This window comes from Triticum dicoccoides, chromosome 7B (genome assembly GCF_002162155.2).
Source record: "Triticum dicoccoides isolate Atlit2015 ecotype Zavitan chromosome 7B, WEW_v2.0, whole genome shotgun sequence".
Classification (NCBI taxonomy): Eukaryota; Viridiplantae; Streptophyta; class Magnoliopsida; order Poales; family Poaceae; genus Triticum; species Triticum dicoccoides.
Window position 1 is genome coordinate 140,717,034 of NC_041393.1, and position 13,377 is coordinate 140,730,410.

The window sequence follows — 13,377 nt, forward strand, 5'->3', positions numbered from 1 at the left end:
GTTGCATTTTATACATGTTGGTGGAACCCTAGTTCATGTTTTCTCCCCCTTATGTTAGTGTGAATGGCTTGGTTAACTTTGATAATATAGTGCTATGCATGGTGTGTAGTAGGAATATATGTTAGTTGAGTAGAAATATTGGGGGTTAGGGTTAGTTAGTAATTAGGGTTAACCAATATTTTAGTGTTGATATGATTTGGATACTTTTGTGTGTTAATTAGTGATACTTTTGTGGACATCACCAATAATTTAGTGTTGATATGATTTGGATATAATAAGATGTATTTGGATAAACACCAATTCTCATTGAAGTCTTAAATGCATTCATGTTATTTTTAGATGGAGAGACTTGTTAATGTTCATTACATTGACAAGGAGGCATTCTTGAGTAACAATGCCGACACGGGTGAGGAACCATTGGTTTTTGATACAAGCCCTAGCTATGAGGATGTTGTTGCAAAAGTGAGACAAGTCTTGAAGTGGATGGACACCAATGTTGATGTTAAGTTAATAGGAAGGTATGAATTTGGAGTTGGATCCAAATCTCGCTTGAAAAGTATGCCTATCACCTCGGATTTGCATTGGGATGTATACAAGGAAAAAGTATCCCAATCGGAAGACAAGTCACTTGAATTGTTTGCCACCAAGGTTGAATCTCCTCGGTTTACCTTTGATTTGAACCGGCATGTCTCTTCCCCAATGGATGACATGAGCGAGAGGACAATGGTGCCACTTGTTGAGCATAGGATTGTGGTTGATGCCCCCAATGTTTATCCCCCACCACGTCCCCGTGTACCATCTATCAAAGCAAATGAGGTTGAGTTGTATGCCCCCAATGCTTCTAGCCAACCACCAACTGGCCAAGCAAATGAAGTTGAGGTGATTGCTAGTGACGGAGTAATTTAAGAGGATGAAGATGCTTATGATGACGACGAAGAGCAAGAGGAAGGGTTTCATGGTAATGATGTTGGTGACTTGGATGCGTACATAGCGCAAAAGGACATGGATCGTGACTTGCCTTTTAGGCGTCAATATGCGTATGACTCGGATGATGAGGGTCCAGTTGAATAGTTGGACGAGGATGGATTCACAAAGGAGGAGAACCAAATCCACTTTGAGCTGACGAGCTTACAAAAAAGAACTCACTTGTTTAAAGATCTCAGCCTTGCCCATAAAGCTGTTGTTGACGGTGGAATGAGAATGACGGCGATTGAGCCAACACCATGCCCGGATCTAGGAGAACCAAGGGTGGAGAATGAGGACGAGAATGCTTATTTGAAGAAAGGAGTGAAGTTTCTGAGCTTGCCTATGCTGAAGTTTTGGTTGGCTGACTATGCCATTCGAAACCATAGGCCATTTTATGTTGAGCACTCCGACATGAAGTTGCGTTACACCGTGGTGTGTGAGCAAGAAGGATGCCCATGGAAGGTTCGTGCAAGAAAGCTTAAAGAAACCGAAGAATGGGTGTTAAAAAGTTGTGTTGCCACTCATAGATTCAAACCTCCATCTAAACGACTTAGAAAGACACACCGTCAACTCACGTCTGAGTATCTCGGATACAAATGGATGAAAGACATAGGCTTTGATCCCACTGTGAAAGTGAGGTTTCTCATGCGGACGGTGAAAAAACAATTTGGTTATGAAGTCAAGTATGGGAAGGCATGGAAGGCAAAGGCAAATGCTATTAGGATGTTGTATGGTGGTTATGAAGAAGCATACAACCAGCTCCCAAGGTTGTTGGCCGCCATTGCACATAGGAACCCGGGCATGTTTCATGTGGTCGAGGATCACGAGGGAGTGTTCCACCGTGCCTCTTGGAGTTATGGACAATGTGTGGAGGCGTTTCAGCATTGTCGTCCGGTCTTGTCTATAGATGGCACGTTCTTGACCGGTAGATACAAGGGCACACTAATGGTAGCAATGGCGCACTCATCAAACGACAACGTGTTGCCGTGTGCATTTGCTTTGGTGCCTTCCGAGCACCAAGACAACTGGGAGTGGTTCATGGGTCATGTTAGGCACAACGTGATTGGGGCTAGGGAGATATGCATCATATCGGACCGGCATCATGGCATACTCAAGGCAACGGACATTGTTATTCCAGGATTTCCAAAGCTTCACCACAGATGGTGCATGAGGCATTTCGTGGCCAACTTTTACCGGGCATGTAAGAGCAAGGAGCTCAGCAAAGACCTTACCCATGTATGTGTGGCCTTCACCACCCAAGGTTTCGATGCTCGGTACAACAAACTATTTGCAGCGGTGAACGAAGGGGGAAAAGACTTCTTAACTAAGAATTTAAGCGAGAAGCACAAGTGGGCACGCGCTCATGACGATGGTGGTTGGCGATATGGCGACATGACGAGCAATCTGGTAGAATGTTTCAACAATGTGTTGAAGGGTGCTCGTGCATTGCCGGTGACTGCAATAGTGGAGTACACCTTCTTCAAGCTTAATGAGTACTTTCAGAGGCATTCTGAAGAGACTGCAAAATGGATAGGTGAAAAAAAGGATTATCCGGAAAAGGTTGATGAATGGTTGCAGTTACAAGCAAGCAAGTCTTCACGACAACAAGTTATCATATTTGATAGAATTGAAATGATCTATCAAATTGATGAGCCAGGTGGCACAACACGAGACGGTAGACAATATGGTGGTGCTGCATTTGAGGTGAAACTGAAGACTCGGTGGTGCCAGTGCGAGAGGCCTAGTAAGTATCATTGGCCATGCTCGCATTTGATAACGGCGGCGAAGGCGAGAAACATACATGTTTGTGATGGAAAAACCGTGCGGATGCAAGAGTTCCATCTGGAAGCTACTAGGTTGACATGGGCGCCAAGATTTCGCCCTTTCTTGGACCAATCACAGTGGCCTGAGTACCATGGCCCTCATATTAGGCCAGACCCTCTTCTGAAGGTGGAGACGAAGGGTAGAAGGAGAACTAAGAGGTTCAGGGGTGAGATGGATGACCTGGCTGGATACACTGGCATGAAACAATTTGGTAGCGGTCATTTCATGGAGGCTCCTAACACTATCAACTGTGGGGTGTGCGGTGAAGGGGGACACAACGAGCGGACATGCAAGAATAAGAAAACCAAAAAAAGAAAAACAAGTCATGGAGGCGGCACCGATGGTGAACGAGGTGGAAGAGGTGACGGTGGTGGTGGTCGAGGAAGCACAAGTGTTAGAGGTGGTAGTGGTGGTCGTAGAGGGAGCACAAGTGCTAGAGGTGCTAGTGTTCATAGAGGGAGTACAAGTGCTAGAGGTGGTGGTCGAGCTAGCACAAGTGCTAGAGGTGGTGGTCGAGCAAGCACAAGTGCTAGTGGTGGTGGTCGAGCTAGCACAAGTGCTAGAGGTGGTGGTCGAGCTTGCACAAATGCTAGAGGTGGTGGTCGAGAAGGCACAAGTGCTAGAGGTGGTGGTGGTCGGAGAGGAAGCACAAGTGCTAGAGGTGGTGGTGGTCATAGAGGAATGGTTGATAATGGATCGGCCTTCGGTTATTTGCTTAATCCAGATGGTTGATCTAATAATAATGGTATATTATTTGTTCATACAATTCCTAGCATTTATTCATTTACTGTATTTACGCATTTACTCTCTTTATGTCTTGTGCTAACAATTGTTCTTTTTGTAGGCATGGCTTCATCCGGTTCTAGGACGAGGCCGGCGTGCGCGGACCAAGAGGACATGCCGAAGACGTGGATGGAGGCCAGTTTGGACAAGGAGAAGGAGAAGGATGTGCCCACACCAACATGTTGGTGTGCTGATGTTTGCAAGCTGAAGGTGTCCACTGACCGCAACAAGTCATGGACAGAAGGTAGAAGGTTTTCGTGTGTCCCAACTATGCACATGATCGTCGAAGGCCAACTAACGCATATGACATACCACCGGTATGTTAGGTGTACATACAAAAAACATCAATAAGTTGTCACTCATATGTCTAACAAAAACATGGTTTATATGTAGTCTCCTCCTCCACTTTGCAAGTACTTCACTTGGATAGATCACGAGGTACCAAAAGATGTCCAAGAGGACCAACGTCGAGATTGGTTACGGAGGCAGCGCCTATTCGAGGAGTCCTATGCACGGGGATTGGAGCGGGAACGTCGTGAGAAGGAGGCTAGTGAGCGCAAGAAGCGTGAGCAAGAGTGGGCACACAAAGAGAAGGAGGCTCGTCAAGAAGAGAGGGCAAGAAAACTTGCAAGGGCTCGCGATGCACGAGAGGAGGACGAGGCATGTGACAAGAAGGGAAAGTGGCCCCATACTACTCAGTAGACAAATGGAAAGGCACCGGCGTCGATGATGAACTGTCTAGACTTTGTTTAATGTATGAACTTGCTATTCGAGACCTTGTGTGGTCATGAACTACTTATGTCATTCGAGACTATTTGAGATTATGTGCAAACTATGTTCGTCATTCGAGACTAGTTATTATGCTTTGTTCATATTTTTGCTTGAGACTAGCATGCTTTGTTCATATTTAACAGTGTTTGCTACAAGTTGCTAAGCAAAAAACATTAACAAAAGACAGAAGTGTGTGCAAAAACACCAGGTCCACACCCAGACGCCAAGGACCCTGGCGTTTGGCTCGCTTTGCTCGCGCAGGTGACCAGACAAGTTGTCTAGTGTGTCTGATGGACACCCAGATGCCAAGGTCCCTGGCGTCTGCCTCCCACACCCAGACGCCAAGGACCCTGGCGTCTGGCTCGCTTTGCTCGCGCAGGTGACCAGACAAGCTGTCTGGTGTGTCTGATGGACACCCAGACACCAAGGTCCCTGGCGTCTGCCTCCCACACCCAGACGCCAGGGACCCTGGTGTCTGGCTTGCTTTGCTCGCGCAGGTGACCAGACAAGCTGTCTGGTGTGTCTGATGGCCATCCAGACGCCAAGGTCCATGGCGTCTGGTGTCCAGAGAGCATTCTTGCAGTTATTTGTCTGATGGATAAGATTCGAGTGGATAAGATTTTTTGGGCCCACCTCTAGCCCTCTCATCCATTCATCTCCACCTCTACCCCTCGCATTTCACTCATATCCACCCACTCTCACCTCTAGCCCTGCCAACGTCACTCCCTCATCCAGCACCCTAACCCCCCCCTCAGATCTCTCATAAATCGGTCCGGTTTCACCGTTGGATCTTCAGGATTTCGAGACTAGAAGGTAAATCATCCCCACCCCCATTTTATGGTTGGTTTAATTTATTATACTTTTGTGAAAACCCTAGTTTGTTTTCCTCGTGGTCTAATGTATCATAGGTTAGCTACTAAGAGATTTGTGTGTTGTAGATGGCTAAGGAAACTCAGTGGGTGCTTAGCCCTGTTGTTCATGTGCAAGGCTTGTCTCCATGTATTGTGCAAGTTAGTGAAGTGGACCTCACTTTCGATTGGTTGAAGACTAAATTCATGTTGAAGCAAGGGTTGAAGGAAGAGGATTTTGTGTACTACGTCAGCAGGAGGCAGTCAGATGGCCCCGGGGAAAGAAAATTGGTTGACATAACAGATGATGACAAGATCCAAGAAATGCTGGAAGAATGGAAATGTAAAAGGGTTGTTGACTTGCATTGCTACAGGAAACCGAGTTATATGTGATGTTCATTGTATGTGATGAACTTCTCATTCGAGACTATTTGTGTAATTTGAACTATGTTTGTAATTTGCTATGTCATTCGAGACATTGTATCGTAGACCATCATGGTCATGAACTATGTTTGTCATTTGCTATTATTGTAGACCATCGTGGTCATGAACCTTGTGTGTGTGTTCAACTATAGTGGTATGAAAAGACTATGCAATGCTTATGTATGTATGTTATTCGAGACTACAAGTGAAAAGACAAAACTGACTTATATCCAGACGCCAAGGACCCTGGCGTCTGGTACCTACCCTGTGCTGGCTCCCCTGCTTTACCCTGTTTCTGGTGTCAGTCGATAGCCAGACGCCAAGGACCCTGGCGTTTGGTCCCCTGACTTATAGCCAGACGCCAAGGACCCTGGCGTTTGGTCCCCTGACTTATAGCCAGACGCCAAGGACCCTGGCGTCTGGTACCTACCCTGTGCATATAAATGAGTAAATGGGTCCTCCTTTTGACAGATTTCATGGCAATCAATGAATTCATAGACATCACAGGAAACAAGAATTCACATAAATCACATCATTGAGTAGTACTTTTAAACGACAAATTCATGTCAAACATGCATAGCAACTTCACGAATCCGGTGCAACTTAATTCGAACGGCAACAAGTTCATGGAAAGAAACGACAACAAGTTCATGGAAAGAGACTACACCAAGTTCATCGAAACAAACTAGAACAAGCTCATTGAAACAAACTACAACAAGCTCACTTCTTCCTTCCTCTCTTCACGATATCTGCAAGTGTATGCTCCTCCTCTTCGCTAGCCTCATGCTCCTCCTCTTCGCTAGCCTCCTCCGCCTCCGCATCATTGTTGGACTTATATCTTTGCATTCCCGTAGGCATAAATTGATGAGGATACTCCGGACTATGGAATTGAGTATTCCATATCTTCTTTCTACCTTTCTGGCCCGGTGTCTTAGCTATTGCTTTGCCTTTTTTAGAGCGGGCATTGCCTTGTGTCGTTTGTGTAACCTGTGATGGTTGTGGAGCATCAACATCATACTCATGATCCTCTTGATGTGTTGCATCATACTCATGCTCATCATGATGTGTTGGCTCCTCTTGATGTGCTGGCTCCTCTTCATTGACCTCCTCCTCTATGTCCTCTTCGTTCTGGACATAACGCCGTTTATTAGCTCTGGCGGCGCGGCTACCAGGTGCATACACGTCACTGGACTGAGCACCATGGCAAGAAAGCATAGCTGCCATCTTATGGAACCGCTTCTTGAACTTCTGCGACAACACAAAATATGCTATGATATGAGATGCAAATAACTAATCCGTGAAAAGAAACTTTTATAATATATTGCGACTAACCTCCATCGTGCTCCTAAGAGTCCTCTCAGATAATGCACCACCAGGTGGATGACTCAGTGCAACATTGGCATCGTTGATGCACAGAAGCAACTCTCTGCCCTGCAATTCATGAACACACCAAACTTATGTATTTGAAAGAATACAACATGATGCAAGTATGTTAGAATCGGTCAAACAGACTACCATTTCGTCATGCATCGGTGCATAGTCAACGTGAGCCCCTCTGGTGTCTCTCACAGCCGTGTTGAAGGTTTGATAACCTTGTGCAGTCTCCGGGTCTTCAGACACCAACTCCGACCACTCCTCATGAGTCCAACCAGGCTTCAGCTTCAACCGGTAACGATCCGCATACCACACTTGATACTTCTGATATGCTGACTGATTGTGAGGTCTATTCTCTAATTGCACTAACGTGTCTCTTTGATTCCAAATTTCTATCCACGCATGGTGTTTGTTTGCCCAATCCGATATATCCTGATTGTTCCTTCGATCGAACCTACAAATGATGCACGGGACAAAGCATTAGCAAACATTGACTTATTCAATGATCTACTACATACTCAAGGCATGCTTGCTGACCGATGCAAAGATAGCATTTCCTCCTTGCTCTCCTCAATTGGAATACCTTGTCTTCTTCCAAATTGTCTTGCCACACGGTCTACAAAGTGCCACTCGACTGCGAAGAAGCATATCATTGGGCACCTCGCCCGCCAAAGATGGCTATCACGCGTGCACATCTCATTAAGATCAAAGTCACGATCTTCCACATAAGGCAACCAATATACCTGCAAAACAAAAAGATACATTGTTAGCTACATAAGTTTCATTATTGACTAAATTTTATATCATCAAACTTCTCAAAACCTGCTCATCAGTCAAGGTGTCCAGCTCGTTCATATAACACTTGTATCGCACATGCGAGCTTCCTGTGTAGACTGTCAGTTGTTCCCAATAGTAAGCAAGCGTAGGGCGCCGATATGGATCATCATCATGCAACCCGTCATGATTACTCCGTGGGTTTGCCATGAGGGGGTTCTTGAAATCGGGCCGTCCAACCGGGATCCGCTCCCACATCCACACGGATAGGCTCCAAACAAACCCAGACAATGAGGATGTATCTCCCTTCCTCCGACACGCCAAGTCAAGCTGCAATCAAACAAACATGTTAGATATGGAGGCGCATGACAAATGCAAGATAAATGGTTGCAAATATCTCTTACCTGACGATACAAATATGCTAGTGCGGCCGAACCCCAGCTATACTGGGTATCCCAGTTATTGAGTAGCTCCAAGAACATTCAGAGGGCTGAGTTCCCGGTTGCATCTGAGAAGACTACCTTGGTTAGTACATACCAAAGATAGGCCCGCGCGTACTGTTGCACAACCACGTCATTGGCACCCTGAGGGCACGGATTGGTGTCTCCTTTGACTAGTTTTAGCCAAGAATGCCTCACTCTCGTGGTATCGGCCTTGCCTTCTTGAGGGTCGTCGGGCTGAACACCAATTAAAATGCCTGTCCGTTCTCGCCAATTAACAACGCTGACACGACCGGTAACAGCTTCTCCGTCGATAGGAAGGCCGCTTATCATAGCCATGTCCTCTAGGGTCATCGTCAGCTCCCCACATGGAAGGTGGAACGAGTGAGTCTCCGGCCTCCAACGATCCACAAGTGCGGTCAACGCCGCGTGGTTCACCGGCGGAGCGCGTCGCTTAAACTGCAACACGAATGGGAGAAGACCCAATCTCCGAATATAAGGCTCGTACCATGGGTCGTAAGTAAAGCCATCAGCGGAATGACCCCTCATGCGCATAGCAACTACATGCTGCAAATAAAGTGATGTTTTGATCAATACAAGAACACAAATGAGAAATAAAGAAATTTGACAAGTCTTGCTTCTTACATTTCCATTCTCAATGGCACGAGCACGATGCTCCTTATCCCACTCATCGATTAATCCGGCATACCAAGGTCCATCATCATCCGCCATCCTACAAAACAAATCACAAACATATATGAATACATGAACAATATAAAACAATACAATTTTCTTCTCCAAGTTATGCCATATGAACAAACCATTCTTCTCAAACATAACCACATCATTTTCTTCTTCTTCATATGCACACATAATTCTTCTCAAACATACCAACATCATCTCAATCAAATAAATTTGTCAAATAATATGGTGTCACATATGCAAATACATATCATCTAGAGTACCAAATTTCACCATATTTTTTGCAAATATAGTATGCCAACAATAGGATTATCTACACATACACACATCATCTATCAAACCAAATTATCAAACAAGTCTATTTTACATACAAAAATCATGTATTCATCACCCCTCTTAGTTCAAAAAAAAACTATGGACAACATATACACAAAACGGAATTGATTTTGCCTACATGTTCAACTACACATCATCTACTGCCTACCAAATCATCTATCAACTACAAACAATTTCCTAAAACAAAGAAACCATCTACTCATCTAACATCACCTAGTGTTGAATAATGCATCCAACAAGAGAGGGGAAAACCAAAACAAATTGGAGGGAATAGGGGAGAATACCTCAAGGATGCTTGGGGGGTCAGATCCACAAATTTGGGTGGAGGATGGAGTAGATCAAGGGGGGGTTTGGTGTGAGGGAGAAGAGGGGCGAGAGAGAGAGAAAGCTCTCTTTTCTTCGGCCGCCAGGGAGAGAGGTTGGGGATGAGTGGGCTGGGCCCGTGGGGTTATCCAGTTACCAGGGCCAGACGCTAGGGTCCTTGGCGTCTGGCCCCTTTGGCACGTCAGCAGGTCAACGGGCAGGCGGGCAGTGCGGGCCAGGGGCCAGACGCCAGGGCCCCTGGCGTCTGCTTCGTAACCCAGACGCCAGGGATGTTGGCGTCACCCAAAAAGGTCAGAAACGAATTTTTTTTAAAACGAGGTCAAATCGGGATTTTGTTAGCCTTTTAGGTCATAACAGTGATTTTGTCCCACGGAGGCAGCAGGCGCTCGCGACGAGGTGATAGAGCGATTCGTCGGCCATGGCAGAGCCGCAGCAGTGGGGAGCGGCCGGGTCGACCCATGCGGGTTTGACCCAGTTGTGGTGGCCGTGGATGTAGTACGTGGACCTAGTACTGGTGGTCCTCCCGTTAAATGTGCTAGTATGATAACTAGACTTTTGGATTTGTTGGATGCTCGTAGATGTAGCACTGATGTTCTTCCCGTGATCATTCCGTAGTACTACTAGATCAATTTTTTCTGTCTTGACACGCCCATGTGGAGCGGTAGCCTGACAGCCGGCATGCTGGGGCACAGGCCACGGGAGTTGTACACATTTACTAAGAGCAGAAATAGTACTCCGTGTTGATAAAGAGGCCAGCGACAGCCGGTTTAGTGGAGGATTGATGCGAGGTAAAAACGGGTTGCAGCGTGGTCGGCTCGAGGTCGTCTCTGAGGTGATGGCGACTCGGCGGATGAGCGGTGTTTCAGCGGCCGGCGGATGAGCGACGTCTCAGTGGCCAGGGCGACGGAGGCCAGAGCAGTTCCAACAGCGAAACATGGTAGAGGCGGGATGACTTGCAGCGATCGAAGCAAGACCGCGGGAGTGGGCAGCACATGCAAAGCCATGCATGGCTTTAACCCGTGACTCATTAAGAGAATATATCAACTTGTTTCTAGGGCTGGTAGTAGTACATGAAGAACTTAATGAACCCAGGTAGTTTGTAACCAGGCCACGCGGAGGCGAGGCCGGTGAGGCGGCCACGATGGCGAAACGGCAGGACAACTCGAGGGAGCGGAGCAAGCAGGGTCGACGCTGCACCGGCGGTTCACGGAGTGGCAGTTTGAATCTACGGCTGGCTGACGACCCCTGTAGGCGGCGATGGCGGATCTCACGGCGAACCGGCGATGATGGTGGCGCTCGTGGCAAACCGGCGGTGACCCAACAGCAAAGGCGGCAGGGCCGTGCTCAAGGTGGAAGTGAAGCCAAGGCCGGCTCGGGGCCGGATCAGCGGGGGCGACTCAACGCGAACTTGGCGGCGAATCGTTAGCGCGGCAGCACAATGGCTTTACGCGGAACAGGCGCGCGGTGCAGCGGAAACTCGAGTCAGTTTCGAACAGCGCACGGGAGGCCAAGCATTGGAACTGCCGGCTTGCGCAATGCCGCGGACACGATGGCGGTTTAAGGCTACTTCGGTAAGGGCACAAGGTGGACAGCAACGGCGACTTGTAGTGGCGAGTCACACGGAGATGGTGACAGGCCGGCTCTCCGGCGGAGGCGACGCGAGGCTGGCTGACGAGGGCCACGGCGACTTGGGCCAGAAACGGCGGGTTGGCACAGGCAGAGACGACGGGCGCCTGACTCATTGGTAAGCCGGCGATTTTGGATCTTGGCGATTAGGAAATCGCGGGTCGGCAGCGGCGGGTCAAGGCCAGTGGCTTGGCCGTGGTAGAAGGTGGCTCATGGGTAGAGGCGGATCACGCGCCGCGGACTCGCGACGGAAGAAGCAGCAGCGAGGCGGCTTGGTCGGGGACCGGCAGTTTGACTACGAAGATGGGCGGCCCACAACGGCGACTCAAAGGGAAACCATGGCGAGGGACCATGGCCGGCCACGATGCATGTTAGAGGAGCGGGCGTGCCCAAGTGTGAGAGCTCCAACGTAGCAACAGCAGCTCGTCACGCGGTCGAGGTAAACCAGCCAAGGAGAGTGGTGACGGCTCGACGACGGTTTGGCATCCGGCAGCAGATTGATAAGGTCAGAAGCGGCCTGGAACGGACACAGCACTCAAGGCAGGTTTTCCTCCTCCGAGTCATGGTAGTTTCGACGAATCCATCCCTGGCCAGTTTAGCGCGGCAGAGAGGCCCCCGCGAGTTGAGGCTGCAGTGGCCGAGGCAGAGAAAACTCGCGGCGGATCAATGGCAGATCCGAATCGGGCGGCTCGAGGCTGGTCTTGTAATTTGTGGAGGGGCCGGCGCGGGGAACACCGCAGCCATGGGCACACCGCGCTGAAGCGAGCGCTTGACCCAGGACCGGGAGTACCGTGGAGATGGCCCGGGGGCGGTTCGGTGCGGAAGAGGGTGCGTGCAAGGCCTGGAGCAGAGGAGCAGCCGACCACGGCGACTCGGAGTCACGGCAGATAGCTGTAGTTTGACTGATCTCTGACTCGTGAGTTGATGGCCCGATTCAGACTTATCCTGCGGTCGCACAGTTGGTATTTTCTTCTGACTCGGTCAACCTGCACTCGATCAATGTATCCAGACTTGAGGTCCTGTTTGGTTCACAAGTTCTAGGACTTTTTTTAGTCCCAACTAAAAAGTCCTTAGTCCCTAAAAAGTCTCTCCATGTTTGTTTCCAGAGACTAAAAAATCCCTAGTCCCTTCCTAGAGGTTATTAAATGACCATGTTGCCCCTAGTATAGAGAAAAATAACAATCAAACAACATCATGGGGTGGCGGGCCAATGGATGCATGGAGGGGCATTGTTGGAAAAGTCCCGAAAAGTCCCAAAAGAGACTCTCCTTGAGAGCCTTCTTCATTTAGTCCCAAATGCCTAGTTTAGTCCTTAAAAAGTCCCTCCCGTTTGGTAAATATTCTCTAAGAGGGACTTTTTCTAGTCCCTACACAAAAAAGTCCCTAAAAACAAACACCCCCTGACACGTCGGCAAAAAACAAGCAGCAGTGGAGAATGGCGTTCTTGACCGCTTGTGATTGGTCCGCGAGCGGCGGGGAATATTGTACTATCAGATCCAAAGACTGTCTGGCAAATTGTTTTACCCCTGGCTATGGCTCTGCTCAAGACTTTTCCGAGCCGGATCATCCTGTGATTGTTCCATGCCAGAGCTTTACAGACTTCTTTATCCGAAAACTTGCGAACTTTCTCGAACCCTAAAAAAATCCCTCCGATTTGTAGTGACTTGGTTATCACCGATGAAAATTGATCTGTTATCGCCGGGTTGGAGGTATTGTAGCGGCAACTTCTGTCTGTCACGACCTTTACATCGACATAGCGAAAATTGACCTAATTTCGTCGGATCACCCGGTTGCGGCGGCACGCATCTTGCAACTCTAATTTCTCTTCAACTCAAATCTCACACTTCCAGATCCAAAGTAAATCCTGTGTGATTCTATTGCGCCGGTTCTTCTTCATCCGGCCAATCGCGAGCTTATCGATCCCTAGATGAAATCCCTTCAAGAACTCAACACCACGGTGCGAGAGCCCCACGGTGGGCGCCAACTGCCGTGGAATTAACACGTCAGATGTCCTTTGTGTCAGGACTTAGTCGCGAGGCCAACGCATCTATGTGGTAGCTTGAGAGGGGTTGAGTGGGACGAGAGATGCAGGGCAGATCAACACACAAGACAAGAATTTAGACAGCTTCGGGCCCCGGGAAACATCATCCGGTAACAACCCTACATGCTGTTTGAGGCTAGATCTC